Raw genomic sequence first — 15,960 nt, forward strand, 5'->3', positions numbered from 1 at the left:
CTTTGACCCCATTTGCCAATTAGGAAATAGAAGCACGGGGATGAGCTTTCTCAGAAGTGGCAAAGCTAGGATTCGAACCCAGGGAGTCTGGCTCCAGGCCCCATAACTTTTGAACCTCTGTACTCCCCAGATAGCTTCTGTTCTTTGAATGCTGGGATGCGGAGCCCAACGTCACCTGCAGAAAGAGATGAAGAGAGCCTACTGTCTCTGTGTAGTTCTGCTGAGATCTGACAGCCAGGTTCTACCTGAGAGTGTTGGGGGTTCCGGGTTCCCAACACTAGAGCCAAAGGTGAGTGGCATCAGGGAATTGATGACTTCCGGGCGCAGAGCTGAGCTGGGAGCAGTGCTTGCTTTGTAGTAACTAAAGGAATCCTTCATCCGTCAGGTGACCTGGCTGGAGTGGGTGGGGTAGGCAGGGCAGAGGAGGAGCTGCAGAGTTTGCATGTGTCCTCAGTCTTAGGAAAACCCCCTGGAAACATAACACCCCTAAATAAGGATCCTGCACAAGACCTGTGGGATGTGCGAAGGCTCTCTCACTGTGCACACACACGCACAGCACACGCATCGTGCTGATGGGCACACCTCCCTCCCCACAGCGGCTTACTGCTAACGTGGCCACAGGGCTGCGTGTTATTCTACACCGTGGCTCCCAGGGTTCTGCGTCAATGGGCGTCCACAGCCAGTTCCTGGACTTGTCTTTCGGGCTGGTTGTTTAGAGAAGGCTTACGGGTGTAACAGTGCTTGCTTTGTGACTTCCCGTCCCTATTTGCAACTCGGTGTGTCGAGTGGAATTAAGAAATCCTACCAGGTCACACAGGCTGCCTTTGCCAGCAGTGTCTGTACCTGGCCCTCAGGGGAGGCCCAGCCGCTCTTGTATTTGCTTTGTGGACCGGGGCCAAGTTGTTTCGTTTCACAATTATGTTGCGGCGTTCAAAGAGTTAAAACAGGCCGCTCTAGGGCTGGAGTGGAGGATATGCCGGTTCCCGGAGCCGACGCGGGAGGGCGGTGCTGCACACACCTGCACGGGGAACGGTCCTGCGTGTAGCGCCTACTGTGCTTCAGTCAAGGGCTGTAGCTGCGGGGAGGAGTAATGATGAACTTGATCCTTCTAGAAACAAGCCTTAGTTTCTTTATAATCTGGAAGTTCTGCAATTTATCCTGCCTTTAATATATTCGGGCATTTCTTGTTCTCCTTCTTCTTCATTTATTTATTTTTTAAATTTTTATTTATTTATGATAGTCATCAGAGAGAGAGAGAGAGAGAGAGAGAGAGAGAGAGAGAGGCAGAGACACAGGCAGAGGGAGAAGCAGGCTCCATGCACCGGGAGCCCGATGTGGGATTCGATCCCAGGTCTCCAGGATCGCGCCCGGGGCCAAAGGCAGGCGCCAAACCGCTGCGCCACCCAGGGATTCCCCTCCTCCTTCTTCTTCTTTGAGAGAGAAAGAGAGCATGAGCAGATGAAGGGAGAAGCAGACTTCCTGCTGGGCAGGGAGCTAAACACTGGGCTCAATCCCACAACCCTGAGATCATGACCCAACTTGCAGGCAGGTGCTTAACCAACTAAGCTACCCAGGTGCCCCTGTATCTTCTTCTTGATGTCCTATTTACAATATTTATTTTGAATACCATTTAAATCTAAATTGTGATTTTATTTTAGGAAAAAGGTTTATAAGTGCTTCAGTACTGGAAGTTGAAGAGTAGCTTAGAAAAGTTGGTAGAGTAAAAGGGCTATTCATGTTTAGATGACTTTCAGCATGTTCTGGTTTATACTGTTTAGTTTTATGGCTTCCACCACCCACTGAACCCCCCCCCCTCTCTCTCTCTTTCTCTCTCTCTCTCTTAATTGTCTATTATCTAAGAGGAAGTGTAATAAGAGCTTATTGGCCCCTGGGAAAAGGACCAGTTTGTATAGGTTTTATTATGCAGCCACTGTAAGAGCTGTAGCTTTTAATTCTGAAAGAGAGGAGAAGGCACTGGAGTTCATTGGGCAGACATTTAAAAAACATGATTGCAATACCATTATGCCCTGCACAATTAATAATAACATTACTATCTTCACATACCCAGCCAATTTTTATCCTTCTATTTCTCCCATAAAGGTCATATTTTAGTCTTTTTTTTTTTTTTTTAATTCGGGAGTCGAATCACACTGCAATTGATTGATCATCTTTTAGATCTTTTTAATCTAAAAGTTCTTCCCCTCCCCCCATGTTATTTTCTTGACTCTTTCGTTTATTTGTGGAAAAATCCAGATTGCTGTTACTGGAGTTGTGGAGATTTCCACATTCTGGATTTGCTGATGGTACCTTTTGGTGCACTCCAACATGTCTCTCCGCCCCAGTATTTCGTATACACTATTGATTAGACTTAGAGGTCTACTCAGATTCAGGTTTTAGTTTTGTCAGATAACTTTTTAGATGGTGTTGTGTTCTTCCAATAAGAAGTATAATGCCTAGTTGTTGCTTTTTTTGGTGTGATGTTAGAAACTTATATTATAATATTTAAGGCTTACTTATTCAATTAGCCCATTAGGTGCTGCAAAATGGTAATATTTAAATTAGACTTTCTTAAAAAAAGATTTCACTCTGGCTTGAGAATAGCGTGGGGGCAGATGAAGGAGGCGTCAATCATCCAAGTGAGAAGTGTGAAAATGTGTTAAGGAAACCCAATTCAAAATTGGAGCTGGGAAGCTAAAGAAGGGAAGGCTCTTGTGCACCTACCACTACAGTTCCAGGCAGCTTGCAGAAGTCTAGCAGGAAGGAGGAAGATTTCCTCTCAGCCAGGCAATAGCAGGCTGCCCTCACCCGCGGCCAGTAAGAAGCCACGTCGATTGCCTCCAGCCAATGAGAGGCTGGCACCCATTTGAAATCATTTTCCTCCAATGAACTTTGTTCCAAACAATCCCTCTGTTTTTCCCTCTACAAAAGGACTTCTTTGTTCTGCAGACTTGCCTCTGGTTTGCTATAGTTTGCTTGTCCCAAATTGCTGTTCCTCTGCTGTTCCCACATAAACTCGATTCTGTGCCTGGATATCTTACCTTTTCTTGTTAAAATGTTGCCAGAAATGATGATGGCTTAGGTTAAATACTGACAGTGGATGAATGGGATGTATTGGATTCTGGCTATATTTTGAAGGTAGACTCAATGGGATTTACTGATGAACTTAGCATACGGTGTGAAAGATAAGAGAAAGAGAAGTTTAAGATGACTTCAAGCCTTGAGAAACCGAGAGGATGGAATGTCCTTAAATTAAGAGGAGGGGAGCCTCAGGAGTGTAGATTTATGGCGGAGGGAATAATGGAACTTCAGTTATGGCATGTTAATTCTGTGATGCTAGTAATAGGAGAACCATATAATTTATCATTTAAAATGAGAAATATTTGAGAGTGAAGGGATGCTAAAACAGATTAAAGTCCCACAGCTGATCATATTTGCAACATCTACAAATTGATTCTTTAATTGATTTTGTTGTCTAGAGCAATTTCAGGTTCACAACAAAATTGGGAGGAAGGTACAGAGATTTCCCGTGTACCGTGTACTCCCACACGTGCACAGCCTCCCCTGTGATCAGCATCCCTGACCAGAGAGGTACATTCACTTCTACTGATGAACCTACATGAACACGTCATTACCCAAAGTCCTTATTTGATACCAGAGTTCACTCTCGGTCCACATTTTATGGATTTGGACCAATACATAATGACTTGTATCTACTATTATGGTTACACAGAGGAGTTTCACTGCCCTAAAAATCCCCTCTGCTATGCATCCTTCCTCTCTAACCCCTGGAAACTACTGACTTTTTTTTACTGTCTCAATAGTTTTCCCTTTTCTAGATTGTCATATAGTGTCATATATAGTATGTAGTCTTTTCAGATTGGCTTCTTTCAGTTAGTAATATGCAATTAAAGTTACCTGCATGTGTTTTCATGGGTTGATTGGTCATAATGTTTAATGCTCAATAATATGCCTAATGCTCAATAATATTCCATTGTCTGGATGTACTACTGTTGGTCCATTCATCTACTGAAGGACATTTTGGTTGCTTCTGAGTTTTGGCGATATGAACAGAGGTGAGGTGCTATAAACATCTATGTTCAGTCTTTTGTATGGACATAAGTTTTTAACTCCTTTGGGGAGATACGAAGGAACTCAACTGCTGGATTGTATGGTATGAGTGTAGTTTAGTTTTGTAAGAAAATGCCAAGCTGTCTCATGAAATGATTGTACAATTTTACATTTCCACCAGCAGTGAGAGTTCCTGTAGCTCTATATCCTTGGCAGCATTTAGTGTTGTTCGTGCTCCATACGTCAGCCATTCAAATAGGTGTGCGATTGTATTTCACTGTTGTTTTTGTTTTCATTTCTCTGATGATTTATGATGTAGAGCTTTTTTCATATGCATATTTGTATTCTGTATATCTTCTTTGGTGTGGGTGCTTGTGAAGGTCTTTAATACATTTTTTTAACGGGGAACGTTTGTTTTCTTATTGTCGAGTTTAAGAATTCTTTGTATGTTTTGGATAATAGACCTCTACTAGATGTATCTTTTGCAAATACTTTCTCCCAGTCTGTGGCTTACCTTCCAATTCTTTTGAAATGTCTTTTGCAGAGCAGAAGTTTTAAATTTTGATGAAATACAAATTATCAATTATTTATTTCATGGATCCTATCTTTGGTGTTGTATCTAAAAAAACTTATTGTATTTATAAAGGCAAAACCACACCCAAAGGTCATCTAGGTTTTCTCTGATGTTATCTTCTAGAAGTTTTATAGTTGGCATTTTACATGTCAGTTTGTGATCCATTCTGTGTTGATTGTTGTGAATGGTGTAAAGTTTATATCTAGATTCATTTTTGTTTGTGTGTGGCTGTCCAACTATTCCAGCACTATTTGTTGAACGAACTGTCTTCACTTCTTTGTTTTAAATTTTTTTTTTTTATTTATTTATGATAGTCACACAGAGAGAGAGAGAGAGGTAGAGACACAGGCAGAGGGAGAAGCAGGCTCCATGCACCGGGAGCCCGACGTGGGACTCGATCCTGGGTCTCCAGGATTGCGCCCTGGGCCAAAGGCAGGAGCTAAACCGCTGTGCCACCCAGGGATCCCCTCTTCACTTCTTTGTATTGCTTGTGTCCCTTTCTAAAAAAGATCAGCTGACTATATTTATGGAGGTCTATTGCTGGGCTCTGTATTCTGGTCCAGTGATCTTCTTGTGTATTTTTTTTTAAGATTTTTAAAATTTATTCATGAGACACACACACACACACACACACACACACACACAGAGAGAGAGAGAGAGAGAGAGGAAGAGGGAGAAGCAGGCTCCACGCAGGGAGCCCGACGTGGGACTCGATCCTGGGATTCCAGGATCTGGCCCTGAACCTAAGGCAGCGCTAAACGAGCCACCCAGCTGCCCCTGCTTGTCTATTCTTTCATCAATAACACACTGTCTTAATTACTGTAATTTATAGTGAAACTTGAAATTGGTTAGTACCAGTCATCCAACTTTGTTCTCCATCCTTAATACTCCTATTAGCTATTCTGAGTATTTAATTAATTTATTTTAAAGATTTTATTTATTTATTCATGAGAGACACAGAAAGAGAGGCAGAGACACAGAGGGAGAAGCAGACTCCCTGAGAGGGGCCCAGTGTGGGACTCGATCCAAGGACCCCGGGATCACACCCTAAGCCAAAGGCAGATGCTCAACCGCTGAGCCACCCAGGTATTCCCTGAATATGCTATTTAGAAGTATATTCCTGGGTGGCTCAGTGGCTGAACGTTGGCCTTCGGCTCAGGGCATGATCCCGGGGTCCTGTGATCGAGTCTCACATTGGGCTCACTATAGGGAGCCTGCTTCTCCCTCTGCCTGTGTCTCTGCTTCTCCCTCTGTGTTTCTCATGAATAAATAAATAAAATCCTAAAAAAAAAAAAAATATTTCCAAGCATTTGAGGATTTTCCTGCTATTTTTCTGTTATTAATTTCTAGTTTAATTTCCTTATGGTATGAGAACAGACATTGTATGATTTCTATTCTTTTACATTTGTTATGATGTATTTTATGGCCCAGAGTGTGGTCTATGTTGGTTAATATTCCATGTGAGCTTGAGAAGATTCTGCTGTTGTTGTCTGACATAGTCTATGCAAGTCCATTATGTGCACTTGATTGATGGTGGTATTGAATTCAGTTATGTCTTTAGTGATTTTCTGGCTGTCTTCTTGGAGAATCGACCCTTTCATAATTATGTAATGCCCCTCACTATCCCTGATAACGCTCCTTCTCTAAAGTCTGTCTGAAATTAGTGTAACTACTCCTACTTTTTTTTTTGCTTAGTGTTAGCACAGTATAGCTTTCTCCATTCATTTACTTTTAATCTGTAAATGTCTTTCTTTTTTTTTTTTTTAATTAAAGATTGTAAGTGTCTTTCTTATGTGGGTTTCTTTTTTTTTTTTTTTTTTTTTCTGATAGTCACAGAGAGAGAGAGAAAGAGGCAGAGACACAGGCAGAGGGAAAAGCAGGCTCCATGCACCGGGAGCCCGACGTGGGATTCGATCCCGGGTCTCCAGGATCGCACCCTGGGCCAAAGGTAGGCGCCAAACCGCTGCGCCACCCAGGGATCCCTATGTGGGTTTCTTATAGGCATATAGTTGGGTCTTGTATTTTGATCCACTATGACAATCTCTGTCTTTTAACTGGCACAGTTACACTGTTGCAAGTGATATAGTTGGATTAATATTTACCATGTTTGTTGTTTTCTATTTGTTGTCCTAGTTCTTTGTTCTTATTTTTGTCTTCCACTCTTTTTTCAACCTTTTATGGTTTTTGTTGAGTATTTTGTTTATTTAATAAAGTATTTTCAAAAGAATTTTATGTACTTATTTGCTTATTTAGAGAGAGAGAGAGAGAGAGAGAGAAAGAGTGCATGTGTACAAGCAGGGGAGAGGCAGAGGGAGAGAGAGAAACTCAAGGAGACTCCATGCTGAGCACAGAGCCTGATGCAGGGCTTGATCTCACCACCCTGAGATCATGATCTGAACTGAAATCAAGAGTCAGATGCTTAACTGACTGAGCCATCCAGGCATGCCTTGAGAATTTTATATGATTTCATTTTTCTCCTTTCTTAGTTTATTAAACTTTTTGTGAAACTTTGTGTTTTTTTTTGTTTTTTGTTTTTTTTTGTGGTTGCCCTAGGGTTTGCAATACACATTTACAAGTGATCCAATACACATGCAAGTAACACTATACTACTTCACAGGTAGTGTGAGTACATTACAGTACATTATAATAATAAAGTAATGCTAATTCTTCTTTCCTATCCCATTTATCATTGTTGCCATTCATTTCATATACATATGCCTACAGAATCAAGTACATGATTGCTTTTAATGTTTTTTTTTTAATTTTTTAAAATTTATTTATGATAGTCACACACAGAGAGAGAGAGAGAGAGGCAGAGACATAGGCCGAGGGAGAAGCAGGCTCCATGCACCGGGAGCCCGACGTGGGACTCAATCCCGGGTCTCCAGGATCGCGCCCTGGGCCAAAGGCAGGCGCTAAACCGCTGCGCCACCCAGGGATCCCGCTTTTAATGTTTTGAACAAACTATAATGTAATTAAAAATAGGAAAAAGAAAAGTTTTATTTTACCTTCACTTATCCTTTCTCTGATGCTCTTCTTTTCTTTAGGTAGATCTGTGTTTCTGATCTGTATAATTTTCCTTCTCTCTAAAGAACTTTTAACATTTCTGTCAAGGCAAATCTTCGGCAATAAACTTCCTTAGTTTTTGTTTGTCTGAAGAAGTGGTTGCATTCCATGGTTACAATTTTGAAATTACTGATCCTTTCAATTGATTTTCATCTGTAGATCATCATATTTTAAATGGATGCTCTTTATAGGTATCTGGATATGTAGTGAGCTCACAGTAAATCCTCTAGAGTGAGTGATAATCTGGATTCTAATTTTTCTGTATTGAAATTTGTAAATATAGCAGCCATAATATTTTCATAAGTTTTCTGTTTATTCAACAAATATTTTTATAAGATAAAATTCATCAAATAAGTTGTTTATGACTATTTTCAATGCTTTTCTAAATATAAATGGTGAAAATTTGTGTATTTTCTCAATTCTATTTCATTTCATTGTAGAATATAAAATTATCCAATTAAAAATAGGAGCTCCATCAAAAAAAGCATTGCTATCCATCAGGATATCCAAAAGCACAGTTAGAGAATTTCAAAGCTAAATATTATTTCCCTAAATTCTGATTACTTATTTTTTTCAGTTCCTCCCTTGCTTTTTATAGAATAAATTTCAGTAAATTTCTGCTTTTATTTTTATCACTGAGACTTTTAAAAGCAAATTGCAAAAGCTGAAATTTTTGTTACTCCATTCACTGAATATTTTACTGAAAACTTTCAGGTGATACAGAACAAGAGGTACCAACAACTTAGAGGACTTATTTATAAAATGTTCTATGTGAGTGTAGAACATGTAAGTTTAATTGACAAAGCACTTTTTAAAGGCTCAGACTTTTCTAAAATTTGCTTGAGGGTATGCATGGAAGAGAGAAGGCAAATTTTTGCCTTGCATATAAATTTTAACATATGCTTCATACGTATTTTGAAATTTATATATATAAAACTGACAAATATTACTTACAAATATTAGATATATTTGTAAATATGTATAACAATTTCCATTTAATATTTGTAAGTGTAAATATTTTTAAATTTCATATATATTTGTATTTGTAAGTTTTGACAATGGGAGAGTCTATTTTGATTAGAAGATGTCACAGATTATTTCTAACATCTGCACACAATCACTTCCTAGTACACTTCTGCCTCATGAGATTCTTAGGTTAGTAAAACTTTGGCTTTTTTAAACACAATGTTTTACCAATATTTGCATTTATATTATCATTGCAAAAATAATTTTATCTTCAGTGTTGACCTTTTGAATTCATTTATAATGACATTCGCAGAATGTTAGATGTTTCACTCTAGGCATTCTACTTTTCCAAAAGCTTTATTTTGATTCCATTAATTGGGTTAAAAAAATCTATCCCTTATTAAAATTACCTTAAATGATTGCCTTTTTTGGTATCTGATTATATTGAGATAAAACTGGCATCATTAATGACACTTCAATTTTCCTACATGTACAAGAAAACTTGGAATCAGAATAAATTAAATTAATTTTAAGAGAGTCATTTAATTGATGTGAAAATTCATGTTTCCCAGAACACCATTTAAATGTATCTGTGGGGGATCCCTGGGTGGCGCAGCAGTTTAGCGCCTGCCTTTAGCCCAGGGCGCGATCCTGGAGACTGGGGATCGAATCCCACTTCGGGCTCCCGGTGCATGGAGCCTGCTTCTCCCTCTGCCTGTGTCTCTGCCTCTCTCTCTCTCTCTCTCTGTGTGACTATCATAAGTAAATAAAAATTTAAAAAAAATGTATCTGTGAAATCATCTCTGGGCACAGCTTTCTTGCAATCACTATTGAACTCATTTTAAATTAAGTGCTGAAGCTTCTTCAGTAGATGTGTACCTGGTTTTAATGTGGTCACTGATTTTACCACAGCCTGGCAAATGTTAACATTTTGTATAAATTACACTTTGATTATTAATACTTTTTAGGCAGGTAAGCTCATCTGCTTAGTTTTTCATTTCTTTTCCAGCACTTTGCTAGTGAAAGGATTTTTTTTTTTATTTATTTTTTTTTATAATTTTTATTTATTTATGATAGTCACAGAGAGAGAGAGAGAGAGGCAGAGACATAGACAGAGGGAGAAGCAGGCTCCATGCACCGGGAGCCCGACGTGGGATTCGATCCCGGGTCTCCAGGATCGCGCCCTGGGCCAAAGGCAGGTGCCAAACCGCTGCGCCACCCAGGGATCCCTAGTGAAAGGATTTATTGTAAAAATAAGAACTCAAAAATTGTTCTCACACAATAAGGTAAATGAATAGTTATAGATCAATACCATACCATAAGTGACAAGACCTCTGTAACAAAGTTCACTAAACTACTAAAACTAAGCTACTCAGAGGCCTGTGCTTACTCTATTTCACGCACATATTTTATGTTCATCTGACCTGTAATTCCTGTATTGCCCACTGACCTCATTGACTGTGTCTTCATCCATTTTGCAGGCCCTGGTAGCATCCTTAGCAAAAGTGGCTGGTACACCAAGTGGCTAGTTGCAGCAGGAGCTTTTCCCATATCACCACCTGATACCAGGAGTTAGCCAACTCTTCTTTTTAGTTCATTCATTCATTGAGGGGCAGTGGGGCTCCACACCCATCACAGAGCCAGATATGGGGCTTGATCTCACAACCCTGAGATTATGACCTAAGCCAAAATTAAGAGTCGGATACTTAACTGACTGAGCCACTCAGCCACCCTGTGTTAGCTATCTCTTCTATCCAGACTTTCTTTAAAGCAGTAAGTGTCCTCAATGCTATATTTGAGAGGGAGGCATTAGGTTTCATCTGGAAATGATTGGGAAAAGACAGATGGATTATTTCAAATGTAACCACATGTTAACATGAAAACTGTGTTTACTGCCTATGCATTATTAGACAAGACCATGGCAAGAGCTGGAAGTACAAATTGGAGACTTCACAAACCCATCCCAGCTCATTGTAATTAAAATGGTAGTGATAATATTTCATTAAAAATAAAAAATCCAGGACACATGCTAGATTCAGATGGGATGCTGCTGGGACCACAGGCACAGACTGTCTTACGCAAACCAGGAAGGTTCTTAAGAAACAAATATGATTACCCCACTCTTAGAGAGTCAAGCGGTGACAGTCATGCATGCAGTTAGATAAATGAGCCTGGAGTTCCTGAGATGAGTCCGTTCTGGAACACATTTGGGAATCTATATATTTGAGAGTCATCAATATGTAGATCGTATTTGGAGCCATAGATTGTATAGGGTCACCAATGGGAGTAAGTGTCATGAGGATGGGGAGAGGCCCAAGAACTATGCCCTGGGCACTCTGTCATGGGAAAGGGGAAGAAATGGAGCAGCCAGCAACAGAGACTGGAAGTTGAAACTCAGTTTGCAGAATGTCACTTCTAAGGTTACAAAGAGTACTTAGAATAGTCACTCAGTGTTTGCTATATGCTGGGAGCTTTTATACCCTCATGGACTCTTGAAGAAGAGGCCCATGGGCCTGCACACAGAACACAAACACTGATGCATGTCAGTATAAGACCAGACAGAAGAATAAAGAGTGTGCTGAACAGAAGGCAGGTGTTCTCTAGAGGAATTTATAAGGTACATTTCACAATTTGGGGAGCCAAGGAAATTATGTCTGTGGACTCAATAAAGCCCATGAGTCATAAGTTTGTGATACTTGCTATAATAACTTTCCAAGAGATATTCCCATGTTTCCAGGCAGGGTAAATGCATCCCAGGGCCACATAACTATTCAATGGCAGGTTCTGGGATGGAAACCCAAGTCTGCTGGCTTAAGAGTTGGGGTTCTTTTCACTGCATCACTCTACTGCCCTAGAATTTCTGAAACTAGATCATGCTGGAAGCTGACTGATAAATCTAAGCACGAAGCTGGCTCTTGTCTGTATGTCTGTTGAAGTGAATGCAAAAAGTGGAGAAAATCATGTATGTTTTTTCTTCCAGAATATTCTCATTGGTACTTTAAAATATTTCTATCCCCACCCCATCCTTGTTCTAAAAGAAAAATGGAAGTTGTTGGTACCTTTCACTGGAAGAAGTCCCATACCTGAAAAAAAATGTGTAGAATCCAGGCACCACAGATGGAAGAAGAGGGGCTGAGGCATCCGGGAATGCTAAGGCTCCTGGAATGTGTTTTTGGCTGAACATGACTCTGGGAGACCGAATGACCCCAAAATGCTGCCTGTTGTTCTTGGAGTCAACAACCTTTACCTTTTTTAACTTTCTGGCTTACTTCTGGATTCAGGCTGTCTGTTTATTTAGGTGGCTAGAATGTTCCTTCTTGGCTGTGCCTCTTGTGTTTTTTGTGGAACCCACCAGGGGTAACAGAATATTGACCTTGAGTCAGCAGGCTGGTGTGTGTGGCCAGCTTGGCCACATACTATCTATGTGGCCTTGGAGCACGTCACCCAGCCTTTCTGACTCTTGCCGCTTTTTTGTTGTTCTAAAACAGGGATAAAATGCCTTCCACCATTACTTCTTTAGATAGTTGAGAGCCTAAAATAAAGTGTAATTTCACCTATTTACATTCACATACTTTAAGTCTGTGAGTGTAAAGTTTCTTTGTTTGAAGAGTTTATTTATTAGAGAGAGAGATGGTCTTCTTAAACTCATTGACGATTTTGTGGTGCCTTTGAGCAGGGGGGAGGGGCAGAGGGAAAAGGAGAAGATTTCCTGCAGAACAGGGAGCCCGAGGCAGGGCTCAATTGCAGGACACTGGGATCAAAAGTAGACACTTAAACAACTGAGCCATTCAGGTGCCCCTAAAGATTCCTTTTCTAAAAACAAGCAGGAGAAAAGGAGAATGCTGGTTAGTATGGAGAAGGAAAAAGTTAGGCTTTAAAAAAATATATCAGATTGTGAGCAAGGGAATTGCCATGGGTTAGAAAGAAGGATGGCCAGACTTGATCAAGAAATCATGCTCTAGGCAAAGGAGGGAAACTGAGTGGGGAAGTATTAGAGAGGAAGACAAACCATGAGAGACTCCTACCTCTGGGAAACAAACAAAGGGTTGCAGAAGGGGAGGTGGGTGGGGGGATGGGGTAACTGAGTGATGGGCATTAAGGAGGGTACTTGATGGGATGAGCACTGAGTCTTATACTACACGGTGGCAAATTTGATTTAAATAAAATATAAGAAAAAGGAAAAAATAAAAAAAAAGAAATCATGCTCCAATTTTTTGTGCTTTGGAATTTCCTGATTTTTAAGCATTTCAAAGGCAGTTGTGTGTACCCAGGGATGAGGGCAGGGAAGGGGGAGGAGGTCAGCTTTCTGCCCAGCTGTGAGTTTTCTCACTGGGACTCTAAGGCAGCAGAGACCCAGTGTCCTGGAGTTCCTGGCCCATCTGAAAGCACACTACTGAACACATGTGACTGCAGATGGTACTTTCAGTTCCTGGGGAGAAAGTGTTCTAGAAAGGTTTGAACATTTAAATGTGATCTTACAGGCAGATGGATAAGGTAAGGAGGCCCACAGAGGGGCCTCAATCTTTGAAGACTATTTCATTCACAGGGCTTTCTATATCCCATCTCTCCTCTCCTCATAACAGTAATGCTGTGCACACGGGGAAGATATTATTGTCCTTATTTTATAACAAAAGCATTTGAGGCCATATTGACTGAGAGCTGGCAAGGGACAGAATATAGACTAGGATGTGGGCTGTTATCCTGCCTACTCTTTACCCACCAAGCTATCCAGGGTCCATATTTGCTGAAGCCCAGGAAAATTAAGCAATTCTTACAAGGCCTCACAGCATTAAATAGCAGAGCCAGGACTTTAATCCAGGCATTCCCCACTATTCCATGCAGCCTCTCTAAGGATCCCTGGAAAGGTTATTTGACAACTGCTGAGCACTAAGCAGGTGCCAGGGTGAGGCCCTGGCCTCTGTGAAATGGCATTCCATGACAGTGGATGGCACACTCGGGTCTACCGTGCCTGCCTGGTAGTGTGCCACAGAGTCTTCACTATATTGTCAGGTACTGATTTCTTTTTTCTTTTTTTTTTTTAATGTATTGCTTTTGAAGTTTCATCTTTTTATTTCCCTTAAGGCCTCCTGGTACTGAAGACTAGAAGAAATATCAAAAGAAATGAGATGTCATTAAACAGCCTCATATAATGGATCTGGGATGAGAACTCCATGCATGAATGGAATTTGAGAGCTTTAGACAGGGAGCTGAATTGGTTGGAGAAGAGAGGCCATTGTCACCCCAGAGAAAGTATGGAAAGTAGCTCAAGGTCCCCATGATGGAGAAACAAAAGAAAGAGCTCCTTCTGACTTGCAATTGACATAAACCTTCTCTGAGGCTTCCATAGCATTAGAGATGGTCTTCTTAAACTCATAGATGATTTTGTGGTGCCTTTGAACATTTAGGGAAAATAGTGGGTTCCCTTGAATGTGCAGACAACAAATTTCTTATAAGCAGTAATAAGAAAGAATTGATGAGACCTGCTAAACTATGTCTTCACTAAAGTCATAGCAGTTGAGTTGGAATTTATCAAACTTATTTCTAATTTCTACTATAATTGACCCTTGACCAATGTGGGGGTGAGGAGTGCTGACCCTTTGTGCAGTAAAAAAAAATCTGTTTGTAACTTGACTCCCCAAACTACTAGTAGCCTACTGATGACTGAAGGCCTTACTGATAACATAAACAATTGATTAACTCATCATGTGTACTCAGCCACTTGGTCAAACTGTATTTTAAGAAAGTACCATCTCTGGGAGATGCTGAAAAGACACACGGGGTCTATCATTCTGTCATGCCAGGGAAGAATGGCCTCCAGATGCTATCAGCCTCTGGCACAGCTGGGACTTCGATCTAAAGAGTACATGGTATGAAGAGAACAACACAGACTTTCTTCTCTCTGGAAATAGATTTGTTTTACATGCAACATGGTTTCAGGAAGTCCAGGAAGGCTGCCAGAGATGTAGAAGAAAGTCCACAGAGCATGGCATCACCAAAACCAAGAGGGGAGGAACATTTCAAGGAGAGAGACCTCTTCTGATATCCCTGGTGCCTAAGCATGGGGTCTGACATGTGGTAGGTGACTGATACTTGCAAGATGGCAGAAAATCAGAAAGCCTAGAAGTCACACTAGGCTAGGGATCAATTCCATGGATGTAGATCCAGCTCTAGGTAAACTGAATGTACAGCCTTAATCGAATAATTTAACTCATCTTGGATTGGACCACTTCCAGAATAATTAATATTTTGCTCTCCATTCATCAGAATGAATTACGAATTCAAAAAGCAGAGCTGGAAGGGGCTGTTGAGACCATCTCTTTTCTCTGAGCCCTTTAATCTAAAGAAGTACAGGCTAAGTAAGAGCCTACACTTTGGAAGGGTGCATCAGGATTCAACCCCACATCCTCTTCCTTCCAGGTCACTGTTCCATCTTACAGGGCCATTGTCTTTCTTCATAAGTGGAACTACAATGAAAATATTATAAAGGTTTTCTTCCCCAGTATTCTTTCTTTAGAAATGCCATTATGGTTAACTCCTGGGAATTCCACATTCGTGTTCTAACATGCTGAAAATTATCATTGAAGGCCACTTGATTCTCTGAATACATATGTACACCCACCCACACACACACACACATACACAGAAAATTATAACTGAGGCCTAACTCAGAAACCCTACATTATTTTCCCATCAATCTCTCCAACCTCTTGTACAGTATTGATAGGGTCAGCTGTAAGAAAGAATAAAATTTCAGGCACTATTGACAAGACTAGAGCTTGCTAACCACATACACCCCTTCTATGACAGTCTGTGACATTGCACTTAGAATAAAATGAGCACACCACTGGAGAATTTGGAAGATCAATGTTTTCTACTCTGGCCTAATGAAATATTCTATGCTACTTGATTTTGCCATGAAGAGTACCTTCAAAAAGTTGTTTTTGCAGAAAGTTCTGTATAACATAAAATATATAGTTGACCCTTGAATGACATAGGTTGGGCTCCATGGGTCCACTTATATGCAGATTTTTAAAATAAATCCAGTCCATTACTAAATGTGTTTTCTTTATGATTTTTAATAATTTTTTCTCTAGCTCACTTTATTGTAAGAATATAGTACAACATACATATAATGTACAAAATGTGTTAATCTTCCATATATTAAAGGGCTCAGAGAAAAGAGATGGTCTCAACAGCCCCTTCCAGCTCTGCTTTTTGAATTCGTAATTCATTCTGATGAATGGAGAGCAAAATATTAATTATTCTGGAAGTGGTCCAATCCAAGA

General features: G+C 40.4%; 1 protein-coding gene and 1 long non-coding RNA gene across 8 annotated transcripts in view; one reads left to right on the forward strand and one right to left on the reverse strand.

Annotated features, from left to right (window-relative positions):
* Nucleotides 1-15,960, forward strand: part of RASEF (RAS and EF-hand domain containing) — a 209,408-nt gene that overhangs the window by 33,934 nt on the left and 159,514 nt on the right. The window contains exon 3 of one of the 6 annotated variants that reach the window (XM_077905661.1): nucleotides 131-289. The exons of 4 other annotated variants lie outside the window; for them this stretch is intronic. The gene's annotated coding sequence lies outside the window, so the exon portion shown is untranslated. Of the gene's footprint in view, nucleotides 1-130; nucleotides 290-6,472; nucleotides 6,591-15,960 lie in introns of all 6 variants that reach the window. One more of the 6 variants, XM_077905633.1, reaches the window with a different exon arrangement.
* LOC144318574 (uncharacterized) overlaps nucleotides 1-15,960 on the reverse strand; it is a 102,472-nt gene that overhangs the window by 4,222 nt on the left and 82,290 nt on the right. The gene's annotated exons all lie outside the window — the stretch shown is intronic.

Source organism: Canis aureus, chromosome 1 (assembly GCF_053574225.1).
Source record: "Canis aureus isolate CA01 chromosome 1, VMU_Caureus_v.1.0, whole genome shotgun sequence".
Classification (NCBI taxonomy): domain Eukaryota; kingdom Metazoa; phylum Chordata; class Mammalia; order Carnivora; family Canidae; genus Canis; species Canis aureus.